Source organism: Lissotriton vulgaris, chromosome 10 (genome assembly GCF_964263255.1).
Source record: "Lissotriton vulgaris chromosome 10, aLisVul1.2, whole genome shotgun sequence".
Classification (NCBI taxonomy): domain Eukaryota; kingdom Metazoa; phylum Chordata; class Amphibia; order Caudata; family Salamandridae; genus Lissotriton; species Lissotriton vulgaris.
This window is the reverse complement of record NC_141698.1, coordinates 454,024,596-454,046,033: the sequence shown is the minus strand read 5'-3', so window position 1 is coordinate 454,046,033 and position 21,438 is coordinate 454,024,596.

Genomic DNA, 21,438 nt, shown 5'->3' with positions numbered 1-21,438 from the left:
AAAGTCCACTGCCGTCCGTATACCTGTTAAGGCCTTACGGTGGTTCCCTTCATAGATTTTCCTTGGGGGAGTGGTACAGTTGTACTCCCAAATACCTAGGCGCAGCACCGCTCCACACAAGTCTCTGATCCTCTATTATAGTGTCAAAGAGGCTAGGTGTGCACTCAGCGGATAGATTGTGGACTTACTCCAGTTTACACGGAGGCCTGAGGCATCCACAAATTCCCGTAGGGTTGTTCAGATTGGGGTCATGTCGGCGGTTATGTCGCATACGTACAATAGAAGATCATCCGCGTAAAGAGAGATGCTGTGGATCGAGCCCGCTATTGGGTTACCCCAGTTTTATCCTTCTCGACACAATCGAAACGCCAGCGGTTCTATGGCCAGGGTGAATAGTAAGGGCGAGAGGAGACACCCCTGTCGTGTACCCCTCTCTACCTGGATCGGGGCAGATATGTATTTGCCCAGGCGCACCCTTGACGCGAGGTTCGTGTATAAGAGCCGTGTATATGCCAATAGGGTTGGACCCACGCCACTTTACACAAAAACGCTGATGATGCTAAAAGAACTCTGAGCAAAAAGGCAAGGTCACTTAAAATTCCATCAAACCGCACCTTAATCTCTGTGGTTGAAACTCTGCACAGCTACAACAAAAACAAATTTGGCAAGCTAAACAAATATGAAGATTCACTCCAGACTGAATTGTTCATGGCATGTCAGAACAAAAATGCAAGACATTTTTAGTTAATCATAAACCGACTGAACAGTGGCTCTAGTCCAACCATGTCAATTGGAAACAACCTCACCACAGAAAATTGGACAAAGCATGTCACTACTTTCTACAAATCCGCATCCAAAAGGCCCAATCAACTCTGTCTTCAGCAAAGACATTTCAGCAGAACTTAATGCTAATTGATTCAAAATGTCAACAATATGCAAAAACTTTCAGTGCTATCAGAATAGCAACATTAATCGAAAAAGTAGAGCAGACAGTGGCCCAAGTCCCAATGGCATTCCAGCATCAGTCTACAAATATGACATCAATTACTGGTTGGTAATACTGGGAAATGTATTCAAGGGCTGCGTAGTCAGTAACATCATTACAACGTCCTGGCAAGGCTCAAATCTACATCCTATTTACAAAAATGGCCCATCTTGCACCCAGACAGCTATCAACATATCGCAGTGTTGGATATCGAGGCAAAATATTTTGCATCGCAACTGCCGGAGGACTTACTGGATTAGGCAACGACAAACAACCTGCTCTCAGTCAACCAAACCAGCTTCACAATACGGTCCAGCAAGATTAACAAACCTGGTGGGCATAAGGATGCTTGTGCAAAACAAATATAGAAGAAGGGACAGCTGTACTGTTGTTTCATAGACTATAGTAAAGCTTTTGATCAGGTTAATCGTCAGCTACTATGGTTCAAACTTACAGCTTGGAAAATCCCTAAATCATTATTATGAGGTATTCTGCTGCTCTACTCTAATACGTGGGCCAGAGTCAAATTAGGATCGCACGCTACAGTTTCTGAAAAAATAAGCATTGAACAAGGAGTCAAGCAGAGATGCGCACTAGCACCAATTCTTTTTAACCTGTACATGAGTGACCTGGCTCCTCCATTTAATCGAGCTATCATCCATGCCCCGAAATTAGCAAACCAACACATCACCTCACTTCTTTATGAAATATGCAGACAATGTTGTCGCGTTAAGCCAAACGTCGATAGGGCGTCAAAGACTGCTAGATCCACTGCCGAGCAAATGAGATGAAAATTAACCACGAAAAAACCAATATTGTTGTTTTTGGTCAGGTAAAGAAAAAACAACACCACTGGCATCCTAACAACCACAGGCTGACCATCACAAACAAATATAAATACCTGGGATGTTGGCTAGACGACAAAGGAGGTCACCTATTACATTTAAATTCAATAAAACCAAAATTAGCTTCATTGCAACTTGCCTTCCGACTACGTTTAAAAAGCACAAAACAATTCTCCTTCGAATCATTGCTGAAAATAGTCTCTGCCAAAGTAGCCCTGTTAGAAACGGGGTAGCGTGGTGCGGAGCGGGTAGGACAAACTCGGAAGGAATGTGTAAAGCATCTGCGCAGCACACACTCACAGGCGACACATTAGGCACACTACAAAAGAGACTCCACACCAGGTTGTGTAAAAGTAGCTTTTTGTATTATGAAAACACATTAGACCCGTAATCACAGTCACATATAACACTGTGTCAACTGGCACCAGGTAGCACTTTTACAGGGGAAATATTTACAGGGCAGGGCCAATCGGGCAGCTGCCAGAACTATCATAGAGCACAGGGAATGAATGCAAGACCATTAATAAATGTGTAACAGCCAGTACCGGCTGGCAAGTCCATGTATCTAGCAACATTGCAATAAACATTAGGCCTGAACATAAGGCATCATCATTAGCATAGGTCCGGAGGATGTAATCAGGCAGGAACATAAAGCATTATAACTTTAGACTCAGGCATAAATCATGGTGCGTCTCATTAGGCATAGGCCACCTTAGCTCAGGTTTACGCAACTTATGCAGAAACCCAGCAATGTAGGCATTGGGGAAAAAGCATCATCAGCATCACTGCATTAGGCATACAAATATCAAACATCATAACACAACATTAGGAAAAATTGCATGAGGCATCTCAATAGGCATAAAAACACATTATGCGCAACAATAGGCATAAACATCAATAGCAGCATGAGGCATAGCACATTATGCAGAACACCACCCTGGTAAGCGTTAGGGGAAAAGCATTAGACATAACTTTAGGCATAGAAACCGCTTATGCATCTTAACTGTACTTCTCATCACATTGGCAGTAGGCATGGAATGAAACCATTAGGCATTGACCCGTGGGCATCAATTTTAAAGCATCACATTAGGCATAAACATCTGCATTAGGCCTCATTAGGGCGTAAACAACACATCCTGCATTAGGCAACCTCATTGGCATAGATGCATTGAATACGAATGATATTTAGGCATAAGGTACATCAGCGACAGTGCATCCTACTTAACATCAGCCGGGCAAACATAGTACCACCTGGAACATGAAGGCATATTAGTAGGTAGCAAATACACTATGCTTTATATCAGCATAACAACATTAGTAGTGGGCACAACCTGGCATTCCAAATAAACCTGCCCAATGTTGCAACTACTCCCTATCTGGCGGGGCAGTTGTTACAAAGGGTCACTGGCACCGCTGTCAATGAGGAGACCCACTCTGGGACTCCAGGTGACCGCCAAACTGAGCAATTTCCAATGGACCGATCCGGTCCCAATGGAGAGGTTTCCAGCCGTCTCACCCGCCCGCAACTAAATTAGAAATGGTCCCCGGTAGGCCCGCGGTGCTCCCCAGAGCCCCCAATCACCATCAGGACTCTTCTCAGGCTGCTCCGGGGCTCCATCGCCTCTCTCTGGCCTCTCCTGACATGCTGCTGACTCCTCTTGCAGCCGCTGGACTCCAGAAGGCAGGGGGGCTACTGCCCGGATGTCAACGTTGTGGCACCTCTCCTCATTTCACCTAGGCCCCCTCCTGGGACCCGGGTCTTGTATGCGCGGCTCATGGGCTCTCCCTCCACCACTGGAGCCCCGCCATTGACCGGCAGCAATTCCGCTCGTTTCCGGCTGACACCTTCCTGCCGGCGGGCCACGCCCCCAGCCAGGCACACCTCGGCCTGGCTTCCGGGCTGCTGTGGCGGCGACTCTCCCTCTTCGAGTCAGGCCGCGGCGCGGCGGTGCTTTGCTGGCGGCAATGTGGGGTGGGCTCCCGCCACTTAATAAACCAAAAATACGGGGTGGCACCCGCTATCACAAGAAAGTATGGATGCAGCATAAACGCGGCACAACAGTGAGGTGGGCACCTGCAAGGGACGGAAAATACGGCCAAAGCGCGGGGTGGCCTCCCGCTGGTCAGTTCAAAGTGTTCACATGGGGGGTGGGCACCCGCTCCTCAATAAGTGGTCCAGGGGGAATTTCACATGCCGGGATTCCCTCACGGCGAGCTGAAGACACCGGCTCTTCTCTTGGGGGATTAAAGCATGACACCCACAAGCGCTAAGAAGCAGGCACAGGCGGGGCAAAATTGTAGTACTCACAGGGTGCTGACAAGCAGAGACAGGCTGGAATAAAATTGTAGTGCTCTGGCAGCACAGCACTGCAGGGTCCACGCTCCCCTTCTCCTGGCAATTGGAATATAGCGCTCACGAGGCGCTAGGTCCCAGGAATGCAGTCATGGTCCCACAGGATAAAGCTGTAGCACTCACCAGGCGCTAGACAGCAGACAGGGCACAGTTGTAGCTCTCACGAGGCGCTAGGTAGTAGAGCAGGCAGGCACTGCTGGGCAAGATCCGCAGGCAGTGGACACTCATCAAGCCAGGACTGCAGTTTCTACGAACAGTCAACCCCCATAATGTGGCACTCCTCCTGGCACAGCAGTCTTCACTCCAGTAAAGGGCTCTCACTTAACTTGTGGACAATAGAGGGGGATAGATAGGCAAAGAGCCCAGCACACAGGCCCTTGGTGGGGTGCCTCCTGGTAGAGTGTCCCCTCTCTATCAAAGTCCATGCACACTATAAAACATGAAGTCTCAGCTCCTCTATATATACACACTCCTCACCCCACCTACCAGAAAGCCAGAAGCTTGTAGAAGGGCCTCTGGGGAAACCGGTCCCAACTAGTTTTGGGGAGGTGTAGAGCACCCTGTCTGACAGGCTTCCCTACAAAAGCTGGGGGTGGGTAAGACAGACACCCCCCAGGAAGCGGAGCCAGCCTTGGTCACTTTGAGCACTAGACCGGCAACCCACTTCAGGCAGGCAGACACAAAGCAGACAGAAATGGTGACTTCTAAAAGTAACATTTCTAAAGCATTGAATTGAAACCTGCGTACACCATTGCGCAGCATTCATCATTTCCATCTCACACCACACATGGCATACATCTTCTACCATGGGGGAGATATTCCCTGAGGGAGGGAGGTTCCTAATATAAGCCTATGGAAGGCAGACAACACACACTCTTTGCACTGCTAACCAGCGCTAAAGTGTTCAGAATCCTTAACCACCAATTCCATCACAGCAAAGGAAGGCAAAAAGTTTCGGGATGACCCTGCAAGCAGGGCCAAGTCCAACAAGCCCCAACATTGCCATATGGATCATAGGCTTTCCTAGAGACATTTGGGGCCTTCTTGAACAACTCCGAGCATTACTGCATAACACCTCACCAGCCCAGATTAGGATGGAATTTGCACCAAGTGACCAACTGATCATGCAGAAGCCTGTATAATAAAGTACCTGCACTCCACAATTGTAGCAGAGTAAGGATCACTGAAAAATCTCATTTGGCTTGAAGTATCATCCGCCAACAGCTCAAGCTATCCAAATGCCCTCTCTGAAGCACTGGAGCTCACTGGCACGGCGGAGCTGTAGAACCTAAAACTACCACATACACAGTTTAAATCAGCCCTGAACAGAAAAGCAAAAATCAAATCCTTTGAATCTGATCATAGGGTGTTTTCTAAAATAGAAGACGCGCCCTGGTCCTCTTCAGTTATAATAGAAAAGGTCCCCAAAAATACATAATGGAACCGTCCGCCCTATATTACAAAATAAAATTCTTGCATTTCCGGATGGGCTGCTTTTTATCACTAGACTTACTACCTCCATGGACAACCAAAACTGAGACTAAAATTTGTTGACTATGTGGTCTTTTTCAGGAATCGAGAATGCACCTGCTCAGCATATGCCCCACCCTCCTTGAGGATCGCAGAAGATTTCTTGTATCAATGAGGGGTCACGGACATTATCATCTGCCATCAGCCACTTATTGAATAATGCGCAGCCCAAGCTATTTCCAAATGTATACATTTTCTGGACATCACAGATAAACTATTAAGAAAAAATCTAGAACCTTAAAAGAAGTAGCTGCCTAGTTGCGAATTTCTTTAGAGCCAAAGATAAGTTTCATATAGGTATGAAATATGTGACACACAGCCTATTTTACTCAAATCCCTGATATTTATTAATGCAGCACGAACAGAAATAACTAGCTTTTTACATGGCCTAATTTCGAAGATTTTATTATTTTTATTTTAAACCACATGGCCCAATCTGAAGAGTGCAATGAAACTATGTCCACAGTACTAAGTCATAAGCTGCTTATCGAAATATATTTCAAAATATTCACTTTACTTGCATTGATTGAACCTGTATGATTGACAATTTGATCTTTTTGACTAATCATCTACATAATACTGTACAAAAATGAGGTATCGATCATTCTTTTAACTCTATTTGGCACTTTTGCACTTTAGTAGCAAAAGGCTAGGATGTACTATAAAAAAACGCCCAAACAAAAACGACACAACTGTAACCACTGAAGAGAACATATGTACATCTAGTGCTTTAAATGGAAAAATATAAGTACAGGTACTTAATAAATAGTGCTGCGGACTAGGGGTGGAGTTTAGGGCTGGGCTGTGGGCAAGAAGGGGTAGGGCTAGGATCCAGGCACTTCAAAAAGTCAAGGTTTTCTCTGTGTGAATTTGTCCATGATGGTTCAGAGGCATGTCTGACAACTGTATTCTGTTTGTGCTGCAGATAGCTGTGGTCGTTTTACAAATGGGCTGAGAGAGAAGTTCCTGCAGAATGTGTTGCGCAAGTGTTCAGGGAGGGATACTCTACTAATGATTTTCTAATCAGCCTTTTAGAGCAGACACTTTGAAAAATCCCTGACAATCTGTCCCTCTCCGAGCACTGTCCCTGCACTCAACAGGTTCTTGATAGTCAGCTAATACGGCCTGCTGCCCCGTCCCCAGGGGTGAAATGAAAAATGCAAAAAGCTTTCCAATTGTGGGTTCTGTGTTTTAGTCTGTGGGCAACTCAGCTCGGCACCTCACGTGCGTCTTGTGAACTCCGGAGGCTCTCCTAGCTACTAGCCCTTTGATTTGTTCATGCATGTAATGACCTTCCATGAAGGTGTTGAGCCTTTTCCTGAAATAGTCATCTTGAGGAAATATAAATTTTATGGTCAAGAAATGTTCCCTAACGTGTACCCCACCGTCTCCATGTACGAGCTTAAAGTGCATGTAACTTCCCTCCTGTGCCAGCTATGAAGACGCAAATACATTTGCGTCCAACGTTAACATGTCCTCTTTCGGATCCACCCTGAACGGGTTGAATATTCCGTTCCTAAGTATGCCTTGCCAACGTCTTTATGTGGTGTACTTTACACGTTTTTCAGCTCTGGCGAAGTAGGCCCTGAATTCTGCCATCAAGCCTTTTCCTGCCTTCTGACTCTGAATGCCTCAGCCTGGGCCTGCCTCTGTACCCGTGACCTCTACCTTACTCCCTGCGCGGCTAACGGCGCTTAGCTCAGCCTGTTGCCTGCCAAGACTGTATTCAACCTTCGAATTATCTGTTCCGCTCCTCAGAAATACATTCCTGCTTACTAGTTCAAGTAAACATCCTTCCAGCTGCAGAGCAAAGGGCCCGGCCTCACTGTCTCCGTGCAAGTAATTCATAGCTCCTGTTACCATGGTAGGCCCATGCCCCTCGCATCTCATGCAGACACGTAGACGCTTATACACGCACTCACAGTCAGTATAGAATAGCCTCTGCCCAAGAGACCTTTCCCTCTAGATAATATGGTTCCCAAACAACAGATATCAGATATGATATAGGAACGAGTTGATCTGACATGCCAGACTTCTGTCTCTTTCCTCTAGTGTAAATGTCAAGTCCCCTGCACCCTCCAGCTTCACGTCAATCACACGTCATGCAGCTGCGCGCGCATCCAGATCTCAGATTTCTGCTGACATTGCCAGATTCTGCTATGTACCCACCCACTTGTGACACTTTCATGTGACGTTTCTAGCACACACCTCTATGTTCACGCCTAGTTCACGCCTTTTGATTACGTATTACTAACACGTGTGTGCTCTTATCTTGTTTCTCTCAGCTGTTACGCCTACTGTATTGGTTTCCATTATATGATTTGAGTATAAAAGTTATGTATTATCAATAAAGCATGGCTCTATCCCTTCCTGAACCCCAGTGGTGTCAGGAACCCGATATCCGGTTCAAGAACCATTCCTTTTTAAGGAATAAAACCCCTAAGAACTCTAACACCACGGACTCTGCGTCTTTCTTTCCGATTGAGTTATTTTATTTTTAGTACTTACCTGCATAGAAATTAGGACGGTAATTAAACATTTACCACATTATTTTGGCGCCCGAATAGGGACCCCTCCCCCACCTCACGCGCCGGTTGGTGCGTTGCAACCTTTGCCCCCTGCCATAAGTCAAGACGGACAATTACGCGTACCCGCAGGATTTCCTGTATCTCCCTCAGGCCTACGGAGGTGACGGAGACTGCGATCAGCACCCAGACGAGGCGGTGAGGAGTGCGGAGGATCCCGACCAGAGCCTAGTCGAAAGAAGCAAGGTCCGAGGTGTCAAGAGGCCCACCAGTTCCGAAGTATTCACGTATCAAGCCGAGTCGAGTCCAGTCCGGTCCGGTCCAGTCCAGTCGAGTTTTCCGAGGCCTTCTGTTCCGTGCTTCCCGGTGAGTACCATTGCTGGGGGCGCATCTAGACGGGTACATTTATGTATCCGGTAAAGACGGGTTTGGGTACACAAACACGGTCTGCACTGTTTTAGACAGTGTATCTGTACTGTTTAGCAGTACATCTAGTATCAAGGGTAGTCATATGTGTTCAAAATGTTTTCATGTGATTAATGTCGTGGTATGAGTGATTGTTTGATGTACATTACTGTGTTTTTGTGTAACTAGCTGTGTTCAGAGTAAGTAACAAGTATCAAGTATCCAGTACTAAGTAACAAGATGCCATTTTTCAATAAATTAAGACAGATCGGAACTAGGAAAGGGATACTAGAGGAAGAGATTCCTATCCCACCTAGGGACACTCCTGGAAATTTTATGTACCATAAGCATGGCTTAAATGCCATACTGTACCTAGATTTATGGGCCGATTATACCAAGCACCTAGAAGAGAGACACAGGTGGCCTGTTACAGGAACATGGGATGCCGAGTGCATCTTGAGAGTAGAAGAAGCACTATGGAAAAAGAAAGCCAGACAATCCCAGAAAGATGCCATAGAATTGTGGCGTAAAGAATCACATAAACGTGCTGAAAAAGCACTCCGAAAAGAAGATAAACATAGAGAAGAGTCGGATGAAGTCCGAGAAAACGAATTAGTTAATGAAGGGATCCGAGTAAAAGCAGAACAAGTAGACCGCATGCGAAACACTCTTGCAAATGGCATGTATTTTGTGGCCGAGGGTTTGCCTAAAGCCACTTCAGAAATACCGAAAGATCTGCCGCCACCATTGGTTCCAACTAAAGTAAATCACAGGACCACCAAAGACATATTCCTTGCTTCCTATCTAGACGATGTAGCTCCCGCTTACACAAATCCACGTGCCCACGTACCGCCTACTGACGGTGACGGAGGTGGCAACCTACTCCAAGACAATGTCCAGTCATCACCGCAACAAAGTTCACCCGTTCGACAGTCTGCTCCACCTGCTCCTCCACCTCCACCACTTCCCACATCTAAGATTAATATTCTAAATCCGTTTGCGCCTGATCCTAGTAGGAGACAAGTTCAGGTACAGATACCGACTCCACAGACACACAATCTTCAAGTCTCCGCCTCAGGAGGTGCGACAGGAGGTCTCCAGACTCCGCCACCAACACACAGATTGAACCTTAGGGACATAATGAAGCAACGTACACCCCAAACACCACGTTTCGACATGCTTAAAGATCCCCTTCCAATTTGCAGATATGATCCAGTACCCGGTAAAGACGATAGAATGTTGTTAGCATCGCTACGCTTACGAAAAGTTGCAGATTACCTAGTGTTATTTCCAGGAATGACTGAACACCTAGATAGAATATATCATTTTGTTCAGACTGGGGAGAATCCTGAAAGTATTAAAGAGGCCCTGGCCCACCAGAAAGTTGACACTCAAGGTTGTATATTACGTTTCTTTATAAATTGCTTAATAAGAGAACGAGACAGGCCTGGAGTAGACCAGGAAGAGATGGAAGCACTAAACAAGTGGGGTCAAAATATAGCCGAGGGAAAACATGATAAACTGAATTGTATAGCAAGCATGTACAAGAAAATCAGAAAAGCAGTAATAGAAATACGCGAAAAAGAACAAGAAAAAGAAAAAGAAAGTGACAGGAATGACTCCTCCGAGGAGGACGGACCTGAAGAACCTGACACGGCTAAAGAAATGATAGCGTATGTGGGTAAGGGAAATTACCTTAGGAAAGGCATTCGCCCAGAAAGCAAGAGAGTTTTTCTCTCTGGCATATCAAAACCGAGTTCTCCTGAATATCTGTTTCAAGGTACCGATAAAAGTCTTCAAGAACAAATGGGGTACCATGTACTCGATTCTATGGATGAACAAGAACTAGCCCGGTCAGCAGTACTATGGGCTGACAATTCTAGCATATACAATGATGATACAGTAGCACAGACATTTCTGAACCTTTCTCCAGACGAGCAGTAACTAGCTGGTGTGTACATGATTCAGCATCTCATCATGTTATACAGACAACAACATTCTGATCCAGGTCCCTTACCTGATACATTAGAAGCACTACTTATGAATAGATGGAGAGGCCTAAGTACCAAGTTAATTCAAATAATTCTAGAACAACGGCGCAGATATAACGCTTTCTTAGGCCCACAATATGTTTCCGCTCCGCCCCCAGAAAGAAAGATGTTTCATTTTGACAGGCAGAATCCTTTACGAGAAGTACACCCAGTTATGAATGCCGATAATGCCTTGGAACGTGTGTTTGTGTACACTCCTTTAACAAAGTTGGAATTGTTAGAAATGAAGAAACTAGTACCCTGTCATGATAAAGACCCTGCAGGTTTTCACCGAGAACTTAAGGACATGTTACTCATGGGAGATTACACGTATACGGATATTATGAAATTGTTAAAAGTACTGCTGCCCACCGGCATTTACGAGAAACTGAAGGAAAAAGAATGGGAGGTGGGAGATAAAAAGATTATTTGGACTGAAATAGAAGACGAGGAAAAAGCTCGTACTCCAGGGCTAGGACTTGGGGACAAAGCTAAAGCATTACCAGGTTTAATAGTACAGGTTTTGCCAAGATTATTGACAACCAAGAAGGAAGACTGGGACGCAATCTCAGCCTGTAAACAGAAACACGATGAAGATACTAGTGACTTCTATTCAAGATTCGAGAAATGTTTCATTATTAATAGTGGCCTGAAACCAGGTAGCGAGTCATACCCACATCTCTTCGTCACAAAACTAGTCGAGAACTCCCTGACACAAGTTAAGAACCGTGTATATAAAGTTGAAAGTACATGGCAAGCAAATACGCCATCCCAGATGTTACAAATGTTACAATATCATCAGAACAGAATTAGAGAAGAACAGGATCACGAACAGAGACGTATGAAAGACACGAAAATGAAAATGTTAGTGGCCCAGTCGGTCCCAGCCGACGGTCAGAGAAAGGGTGCGACCCAGACAGGTAATTCAGCAGCTCCCGTTAAAGGGACATGCAACTATTGCAAACAGCCAGGTCACTACGTACATGAATGTCCGGTCCTGAAACACAATATAGCAACAGGTAAAACTAAAGAAAGACCGCGTCCGCCTAGACAAGACCAGGTCCAGCAACAGACTTCACAGAATACACAGCCTATGCATGCTCCACCACATACAGTACAGACCACAGCGGTATCACAGCCACAGCCCATTGCCGCGACGCAGCAAGTTTCACAGCAGATGTATCAGTATGCCCAATCTGATTACCCCGATTATCAGCGATACACATGAAACAGCCTAGAGAGGGAGGTTGGCTTGCCTCTTATTGAGATTCCTGTAGATCAAGAGGGTCCTTATGTACACAGTCAAGTATTGGGAAAAGACCGAAAGTTTTTAATTGACACAGGGGCAAGCCGCACAACAATAAGCCATGATGAAGTCCCAGGGGCACCCCTCTCAGGCTCACAGAATGTTTCCCTTGGTTTTCAGGACAGCCTATTGTAAATGAAGTATCGAAACCAGTTCCCCTAGCAGTAGGTCCATTATCACGCGTTACAGACCTGTTACTAACGAGATCATGTCCAGAAAACTTGCTAGGTATCAAAACGTTGAAGGCTCTAGGAGCAGTGATATGTTCTCCGGAAGGAGTTAGACTTTTTCTACGTGACTTTAAGGGTCACTATGTATTACGAGAGTTAGATGTCAGATTGAAAAATGTACCGAAACACCTGTGGGCACAAGGTCCAACCGATGTAGGTTGTATGCACATTACACCATACTGTGTTACACTCAAACCAGGAGTTGTTTTACCACGAATCAGACAATACAAGTTACCACCCGATGCTGTAGTGGCTTTACTGGAAATCATTGAAGAGCTCATTGCCCAAGGAGTGGTCGTAGAAACCGACTCCAATATCTGTAATTCCCCTATCATTCCGATTCTTAAACGTACTGATCCCAATGCACCGCCAGTATATCGGCTGGTGATTGATTTACGAGAACTGAATAAATGCATTGTTCCACAGTATCCTGTGGTTCCCGACATCTCATCCTTATTGACTGCTATTGATTCAGAAGCGACGTTCTTTACTGTAATTGACCTCAAGAACGCCTTCTTCAGTGTACCCATTGATCCAGAGAGCCAATATCTCTTCGGATTCAGTTTAAATGGCCGAAGTTTCAAATTTTCACGCGCACCTCAAGGATTCACAGAAAGCCCCAGCATCTATAGCCAAGCACTGAAAAGACAACTTGACTGTATCCAAATGCCAGTTAACACTGCCTTATTACAGTACGTCGATGATCTGCTGATCACCGCACGAAGTGAACCGGAATGCGAACAAGCATCACTAACAGTTCTACATTTTCTGGCTGACAAGGGACACAAGGTGTCTCCTTCGAAGCTACAATTCTGTGTTCAGCAAGTTGTGTACCTGGGTCACTTGCTGTCCAAAGTGGGGAGACAGCTCACTCCTGACCGCATCCAGTTAATTGTAAATATGCCACAACCCCAGACACAAAAGGAAGTGCGGGCCTTTATAGGCCTCACCTCGTACTGCAGACAATGGATTCCTCAGTATGCATTTCTAGCTAAACCACTCATCCAGTTGACAACACAGGAGGCAGCGACTTCGACTGCCCTCCCTTGGACTCAGGAACATACACAGGCTTTTGAGCAATTAAAGAAAGCTTTATGTCAAGCACCAGTTTTAGCGACACCATGTTACAGCAAACCTTTTACACTTTTTGTTACAGAACGTGATGGTACAGCGTTGTCTGTCCTCACACAAGATCAAGCAGGTTCACATAAGCCTTGTGCTTATTTTTCAAGTACATTGGATTCAGTGGCCCAGGCTCTGCCTGCGTGCTTAAAATCAGTTGCAGCAACAGCCCTAGCAATCAGACAAAGCGACTCAATAGTATTAGGACATCCATTGACAGTACAAGTTCCACATTCTGTAGAGGTCCTTCTGAACCGAACACAGACTCAACACCTGACTATAGCACGACTGACAGGTTATGAATTAACGTTATTCCAGCCACACATAGAAATCAGACGCTGTAACATTCTAAATCCTGCAACATTGTTACCTTCGATTATGACAGATTCAGCCCCGCATGATTGTATAGAGATCATTAATGCAGTAACAAAGCCCCGACGAGACTTAACAGACGTTCCATTGACAAATCCAGACCTGACACTTTACGTGGACGGTTCATGTATGAGAACAAACACAGGAGAATTAGTAGCCGCATATGCAGTGACCACTGAAACTGAAGTCAAAGAAACACATCGTATTGATACACTGTCCGCTCAAGCAGCAGAGCTTATCGCTCTGACCCGAGCCTGTATACTAGTCAAGAACAGAAATGTTAACATATACACCGATTCACGTTATGCTTTCGGAGTCGTACACGACTTCGGAGTGTTATGGCAAGAACGAGGTTTCTTGACCTCTCACGGTGCCAAGATCCAACATGGTCCCCTTATTCAAGCACTGTTAGAAGCAATACATTTGCCTTCAGGCATATCCATCATGAAGTGTAAGGCACATACTAAAGTTACAGACTCTATTTCCCAGGGTAATGACCTGGCAGACCAAACAGCAAAACATACAGCATTGACTCATACCCAGACAACTGATGTAACAAAGATCATAGTGCCGACACATTGTATGACAGTGAGGGATCCCACACTAGATGTAATCGATATTCAGACACATGCTACTTCAGACGAAATAAAGAAATGGACTGAACTAGGAGGGATCCAGACAGATCAGGGATGGATGACGAAGGGAAAATCTGCATGGTTTCTCCCCGACTCTATGGTTCAAGTCATAATAAATACAGCACATAGTCCAGCACACCTAGGAGAAAAAGCTATGTTAGACAGTTTACAGAATCTCTGGTACAACAAACATTTACGAGCAGCAGCAAAGCAGAAAGTGCGTACTTGCATGATCTGTTGTCAGTTCAATCCAGGTAAAAGTGTCCCTGTAGAGCAAGGTGGATTTCATCCTCCCGATCACCCTTTTGAAGTCCTCCAGATGGATTATATCCAGATGGAACGTTGCCGAGGATTCAAGTACGTCCTCGTAGTTGTTTGTGCACTTTCCCGTTGGACCGAAGCATATCCAGTCCCAGATTACACTGCCCCGACCACTGCCAAGCAGCTGGTTCGAGAATTTTTCCCACGGTACGGCTTGCCTCGTATCGTGTACTCAGATAACGGACAGCCATTCTCATCCGAGCTCATGAAGCAGGTTTCACTTCTGTTAGGTTACCAGTGGAAATTCCATTGTGTCCGACATCCCGAGGCAGCTGGCCTTGTAGAAAGGCACAATCAGACACTGAAAACACGTCTTGCTAAAATATGTAAAGAGAAAGGGGTCGACTGGATAGTCGCCCTGCCAGTTGCACTATTCTACATGAGAATGGTCCCGCATTCGAGATCAGGACTATCCCCGTATGAGGTGGTCTTTGGCCGACAACCAAATATGTGGGGGACGCCCATGCCTAAGAAAATAACCGATGTTGACTGTAATATGCTGACAGATTACCCTGCCTCCTTGATGTCTGCACTCCAATCATGTCGTTCACAGGTTGCCGCAGCCTTTCCCGACAACACTGATGTAAAGCCACACGATGTCCGTCCTGGAGATACTGTCCTGATACGAAATTTCGATAGGAGGAGTCCGCTGGAGCCCCGTTGGCAGGAGCCGAAGCTCGTCCTTCTGACCACGAGGACTGCAATCAAAGTTGAGGGCCGAAAGGGGTGGATCCATACGAGTCATATTAAAAAGTGTAATGAACTGTTGCCAGAGACTGACTCTTCCACCCCCTCAAAGGACTGCCCCGATTCTAGTGACTTTGAAGTTCCCGAGAGAGAGAAAACTCCGCAAGAGAAGTATAAATTAAAATTGCGGTCTAGCAAGTCAGACAGTTTAATTGTTTAAGTCCTCCCCTAGGTGAATCGGTTAAATTAGTTTCTGACATGTATCCCCTAGACCAAGATAGAGAGAGAGAGAGACAACTCAAGAAACGTGCATATTGTAAATCACTTCGTAGTCACTGTATAGTGACATTATTGGTTATGTTTTTTCTAAGCCTTCTGATTATTGCTGCCAGTATATTGTTGCATGTATATTACCCTATCTTCAAGCGTGCCCAATCTGCTTACAATGTCACTGCCGAACATTCTTTTAGTGAATTACCCCCACATGAGCTATCTTACAGACTTGCGCTGCGCAACAACACATTCATTAGTATGTTACATCACTCCCATCAGACTAATAATGCTACAAACTGTTGGATATGTGGCCGACTCCCTCCATATCAGAAATACAAGGGAGTTCTGCCTCTCTTTCCATACCCGTTCACTCACAATGGCTCATGCGGAGCATGGTTTAGATTAATTAATTCTTTAGATTCTGATATTGCTGTTTTCGAAGGAAATTGGGTTTGGGGAAACCTGAACTTAGTTCTGCTTAACGCCTGTTACCCTGACAAGAAGGGACTTCCCACTAGGACAGGAACTGATTTAGAAAATGAAGTATATGGATTAGGTAATTATACAATTAACCTCATGATTCTTACTGTTGAATCCGAAGCTGCACCAGTTCTCCCTGCTATGTCAGTATTACCAGTCACGGGTGACTTATGTGTTAGAAAGAAGGGTTCAGTACACTTAGGTCATAGTAAATGTACTACTGTGGTTGAATTCAGTGATCAAGGCAAGTCTACATTTAGAGCTACTCGTCATTCCTACTTTGTTTGTGACCATACCGCATACATACGCTTACCTCCAGATTGGGATGGTACCTGTTACATTGCATTCCTTCTGCCACCTGTTTTCCTAGCCCCTCCTGATTATCACAGAAATACAAATCTAGTAAACAATAGACTCCGAAGAGATCTCCCGATTGTCGACTATACTGAAACGGCATGGGAGCAATACACAGACTTCAATAAAGGTTTCTTCCCCTACTTAGGTACTGTTTTTAATAGTAAACTGATACGAAAATTAACTAGAACCCTCGAAGCAGTAGTGAATGAAACTACTTCCGCTCTAGGCAACTTAACAGAGGAGCAATCTGCCATGCGGGTTGTTGTTCTTCAAAATCGTCTTGTTATTGACGTCATCCTAGCAGATAGGGGCGGAGCCTGTAAGGTCATCGGGTCGAGTCGCTGTGTTTTCATTCCAGAAAACGCGCCAACAGTATATAAGGCTATCACACGTCTTCATAAGATTGCAAGTTTGATACATCAGACTCCAGGCACCTGGACTTGGTCCGGTTGGTTCTGGACAACGTTGACCGCTTGGGGATGGAAGATCCTATCCTTCCTAGGCATTGCCCTTCTCGTAGTATTCAGTTGTTGCCTGTGCCTACAATGTGGGCCAGCGATTTGTGGTCTATGCGCCACATCATGTATTCCGCATTCAAGTTCCCACTCAAAACGCGAAAAGAAGAAAGAAGAGCAAATGATGTTACATGAACAGACTGATCGATTCATGAGGATCGATATATCATGAAGGGTCCGTAGGGAACAAGGAGGGAATGAGGAAATATAAATTTTATGGTCAAGAAATGTTCCCTAATGTGTACCCCACCGTCTCCATGTACGAGCTTAAAGTGCATGTAACTTCCCTCCTGTGCCAGCTATGAAGACGCAAATACATTTGCGTCCAACGTTAACATGTCCTCTTTCGGATCCACCCTGAACGGGTTGAATATTCCGTTCCGAAGTATGCCTTGCCAACGTCTTTATGTGGTGTAGTTTACACGTTTTTCAGCTCTGGCGAAGTAGGCCCTGAATTCTGCCATCAAGCCTTTTCCTGCCTTCTGACTCTGAATGCCTCAGCCTGGGCCTGCCTCTGTACCCGTGACCTCTACCTTACTCCCTGCGCGGCTAACGGCGCTTAGCTCAGCCTGTTGCCTGCCAAGACTGTATTCAACCTTCGAATTATCTGTTCCGCTCCTCAGAAATACATTCCTGCTTACTAGTTCAAGTAAACATCCTTCCAGCTGCAGAGCAAAGGGCCCGGCCTCACTGTCTCCGTGCAAGTAATTCATAGCTCCTGTTACCATGGTAGGCCCATGCCCCTCGCATCTCATGCAGACACGTAGATGCTTATACACGCACTCACAGTCAGTATAGAATAGCCTCTGCCCAAGAGACCTTTCCCTCTAGATAATATGGTTCCCAAACAACAGATATCAGATATGATATAGGAACGAGTTGATCTGACATGCCAGACTTCTGTCTCTTTCCTCTAGTGTAAATGTCAAGTCCCCTGCACCCTCCAGCTTCACGTCAATCACACGTCATGCAGCTGCGCGCGCATCCAGATCTCAGATTTCTGCTGACATTGCCAGATTCTGCTATGTACCCACCCACTTGTGACACTTTCATGTGACGTTTCTAGCACACACCTCTATGTTCACGCCTAGTTCACGCCTTTTGATTACGTATTACTAACACGTGTGTGCTCTTATCTTGTTTCTCTCAGCTGTTACGCCTACTGTATTGGTTTCCATTATATGATTTGAGTATAAAAGTTATGTATTATCAATAAAGCATGGCTCTATCCCTTCCTGAACCCCAGTGGTGTCAGGAACCCGATATCCGGTTCAAGAACCATTCCTTTTTAAGGAATAAAACCCCTAAGAACTCTAACACCACGGACTCTGCGTCTTTCTTTCCGATTGAGTTATTTTATTTTTAGTACTTACCTGCATAGAAATTAGGACGGTAATTAAATATTTACCACAATCTTTGAAAAGTCAGGAGAAGCAGGTGATCTCAACATTAATACAGAATACCACGTTATTCCTTAACTGTAATTATCTCTAAAAAGTCTTCTTTGTTTCCACGTGGTTTGTCATGTAATTATGTTCATTTATCTAACACAGTGTAGGGATGTAGCTGCTCAAAGAATTAAGCACGAAGCATTAACCTTGGTATATAACAGGGTCGAGAAAGAGATACCTATTGAGTGGCAGAATTGCACAATGTGAGACCAGAAAACTTGGGATCAATCACAGCTTCCCTGCTTGACCAAATTATGTGATCTGTACTTAAGCAGTTACTTTATTTAAATGTGCCTCAGTTTCGTCCATCATCACATTATAGAGCTGAGCACCTTGTGCATATGACAATTGACTTGCCTCTAGTTTCTAAGGGTCATGAAATTCTAATAAATGACACTAAATGAGGCGATATGGTCTAACTGAAGTAAAACACTTTTGCATGTTCAATAATTACACCTTTTTAAAATGTGCAAGGTTGCCTTTTTATCATATTTCTACCAGCCACAGTCAGCATGACTCGTGGATAGGAGGTTCGCGAGGGAGGTGGGGTGGGGGGGGATTTAATAAAAAAAAAATGTTTTAAAACGTAGCTTCCCGGGTCCCTCGGCCTCTTGGCTCCTGGCCATGTCCAGTGGAACAGGAAGCAGGGAGACCCCTCCTCTTCCCTAAGCCAATCACAATGCTGAAATGGCAGGTTTTCTGATTGATGGGTACGGCGGCATACAGACTACATTTGTCCCGGAGAGTCGACCAAACAGTCAGGGCCCACAGAATTGGGCTAGCCACTCCACCCCTGCCCTCCAGCAGACCCGCCCACTCTCCCACCCCCAACTAAACCCTTCTGCTTTCTGGCACTGCGAGAAGCAGAAACATAAAATGGTAGCTTTACAATTTTATGTTTCTGCTTCTTGCACTGCGAGAAAGCAGTGGGGCGACGCTCTTCCGCCCTAATGGAGGAGCCGCCCCTGATTTCTATGTTAGATTTTGCATACTTTAGATGCCAAATGTGTTAACGGCTCGTATTGTAGAGTAAAGCTAGCACATGGGCCCCAGTGCAACTACACCTGCTGTACCAATGATACAGAAACACATAGCTAGTGTTCCCTGCTTATCTTAGGTTTTTCATCCCAGCTGTGAGAGGGATGGGATATTAAGTTGCACATGGCAGCTGGTACACCTTGCATGGAACATGGGAAGTGCGAGGAAAGACTGAGACCGAGCAGAAGTGGGCCCAGGCACCCAGAGGTTGCGCGCATGACAGGCTGTCATGTCCCTCGGCACGCCCCAACTGAACTAATCAGCCAGTGGGCAGCGGCAGGTGATGGTAGGCTGGTGCCACTCAGTGTTAGTGTGATTGATTATAGTGGGTGCTCAGAAGCCTAAACTAGGGTGATCAGAGTTTCGGAAAGACAAGCATTTGCAATGCAATAGGTCTCGCATTTACGAGAGTTTCGTAACTGCAACACCTATTGCATTACAAATGCTAGTTTGTAAAAACGACTGCCAATACCGGATATTACTTAACTATTTTAAAAAAAGACCTATTTGAAAAAAAGCATAATGGTCCGTTTTTTAATTTGCGACACTAGTTTATTTCTTTATTTTAAAACTAGTGGATCAAAATTTACTTTCATGAACAAGCAACTTACTTTTTAGTGTATGTACAAACAAAGAAGAAAACAATAAAGCATTTACAAATAATTCATAGTGTACAAAACAATTTACAAAATTTACAATACATCCAAACTTTCACACTGGCCAAAACCTTTCATCCATCTACAATCATACAAAACAAAAGCACAAATGCTTAGAGCCTAATGTCAAAAATATAGGTTCCTATGTACATATATACAATTTCACATCTTAAAGTTGATATTTAATGTGATGAATGTAATTTCAGGGGAATTAATCCTACTTCATGAACCCTATTTATAGTATTATTTCAATTTGACAGAAGGACCCAAAAGCAGGTTGACGCGTTTCGAACTCCCCAATGCGGAGTTCTCCTCAGGACCAACAATCTACAAAAACAAACAGACATTTATTGAAAAATGTTGGTTAAAGAACCCATTCTCTAAGTAACAGTGACAACTCCTGTTGACAACCTCTCACCGTACCTTATTATAATGAGCAAAACACTCCACTAGTAGATGGTGTACAGACGATAGACAACTGTAAGTGGGAAGACATGACATACATTTTAGAATTGGCTGCCCCTAAGGTCCATCTTGCATACTTAGTCTCTAATGCACACCGGTAAGGCAACAAACACTTACCTATACAAGAGAACAAAAAACAATTTTATGTGTAACTACTTTCAGTCCCCATGCCAATTTATTGCGGAAAATGGTGACTCAAAATTAGCATTTGGTCAAGGATCTAAACAGCGAACTCAATGAAATTCCACTCTTCGCTTTTAAAAAAGAAAAAAGTATTGCACAACATATTGTCAGAGCATCATTGCCCCAAGCTTCAAAACCATCACTTAGAGGCATGTTGGGCCTCCCCCCAATACAAGGACATCATAAGTGTGGGAACTACTCATGTTGTGCACAAACAAACGAAGTGTTAGTGTTCACCTTCTATGGTATATATTGGAAACGCAACATATTCACCAACTGTCTTACCAAAAATGTGATCTATGGGGTCACATGAAAGTTTGGATGCATTGTAAATTTTGTAAATTGTTTTGTATATTATGAATTATTTGTAAATGCTTTATTGTTTTCTTCTTTGTTTGTACATACACTAAAAACTAAGTTGCTTGTTCATGAAAGTAAATTTTGATCCACTAGTGTTAAAATAAATAAATAAACTAGTGTTGCAAATTAAAAAACGGACCATTATGCTTTTTTCATATAAGTCTTTTTTTAAAATAGTTAAGTAATATCCGGTATTGGCAGTTGTTTTGTTGTTTGGATATCTTGGGCTCAGCCTTACTGGTTCAGAGTCACAACCCTGTGTCGTTGTTCTAGTTTGTAAAAACGACCATGCAGCGCTTTCACTTTAATATTGG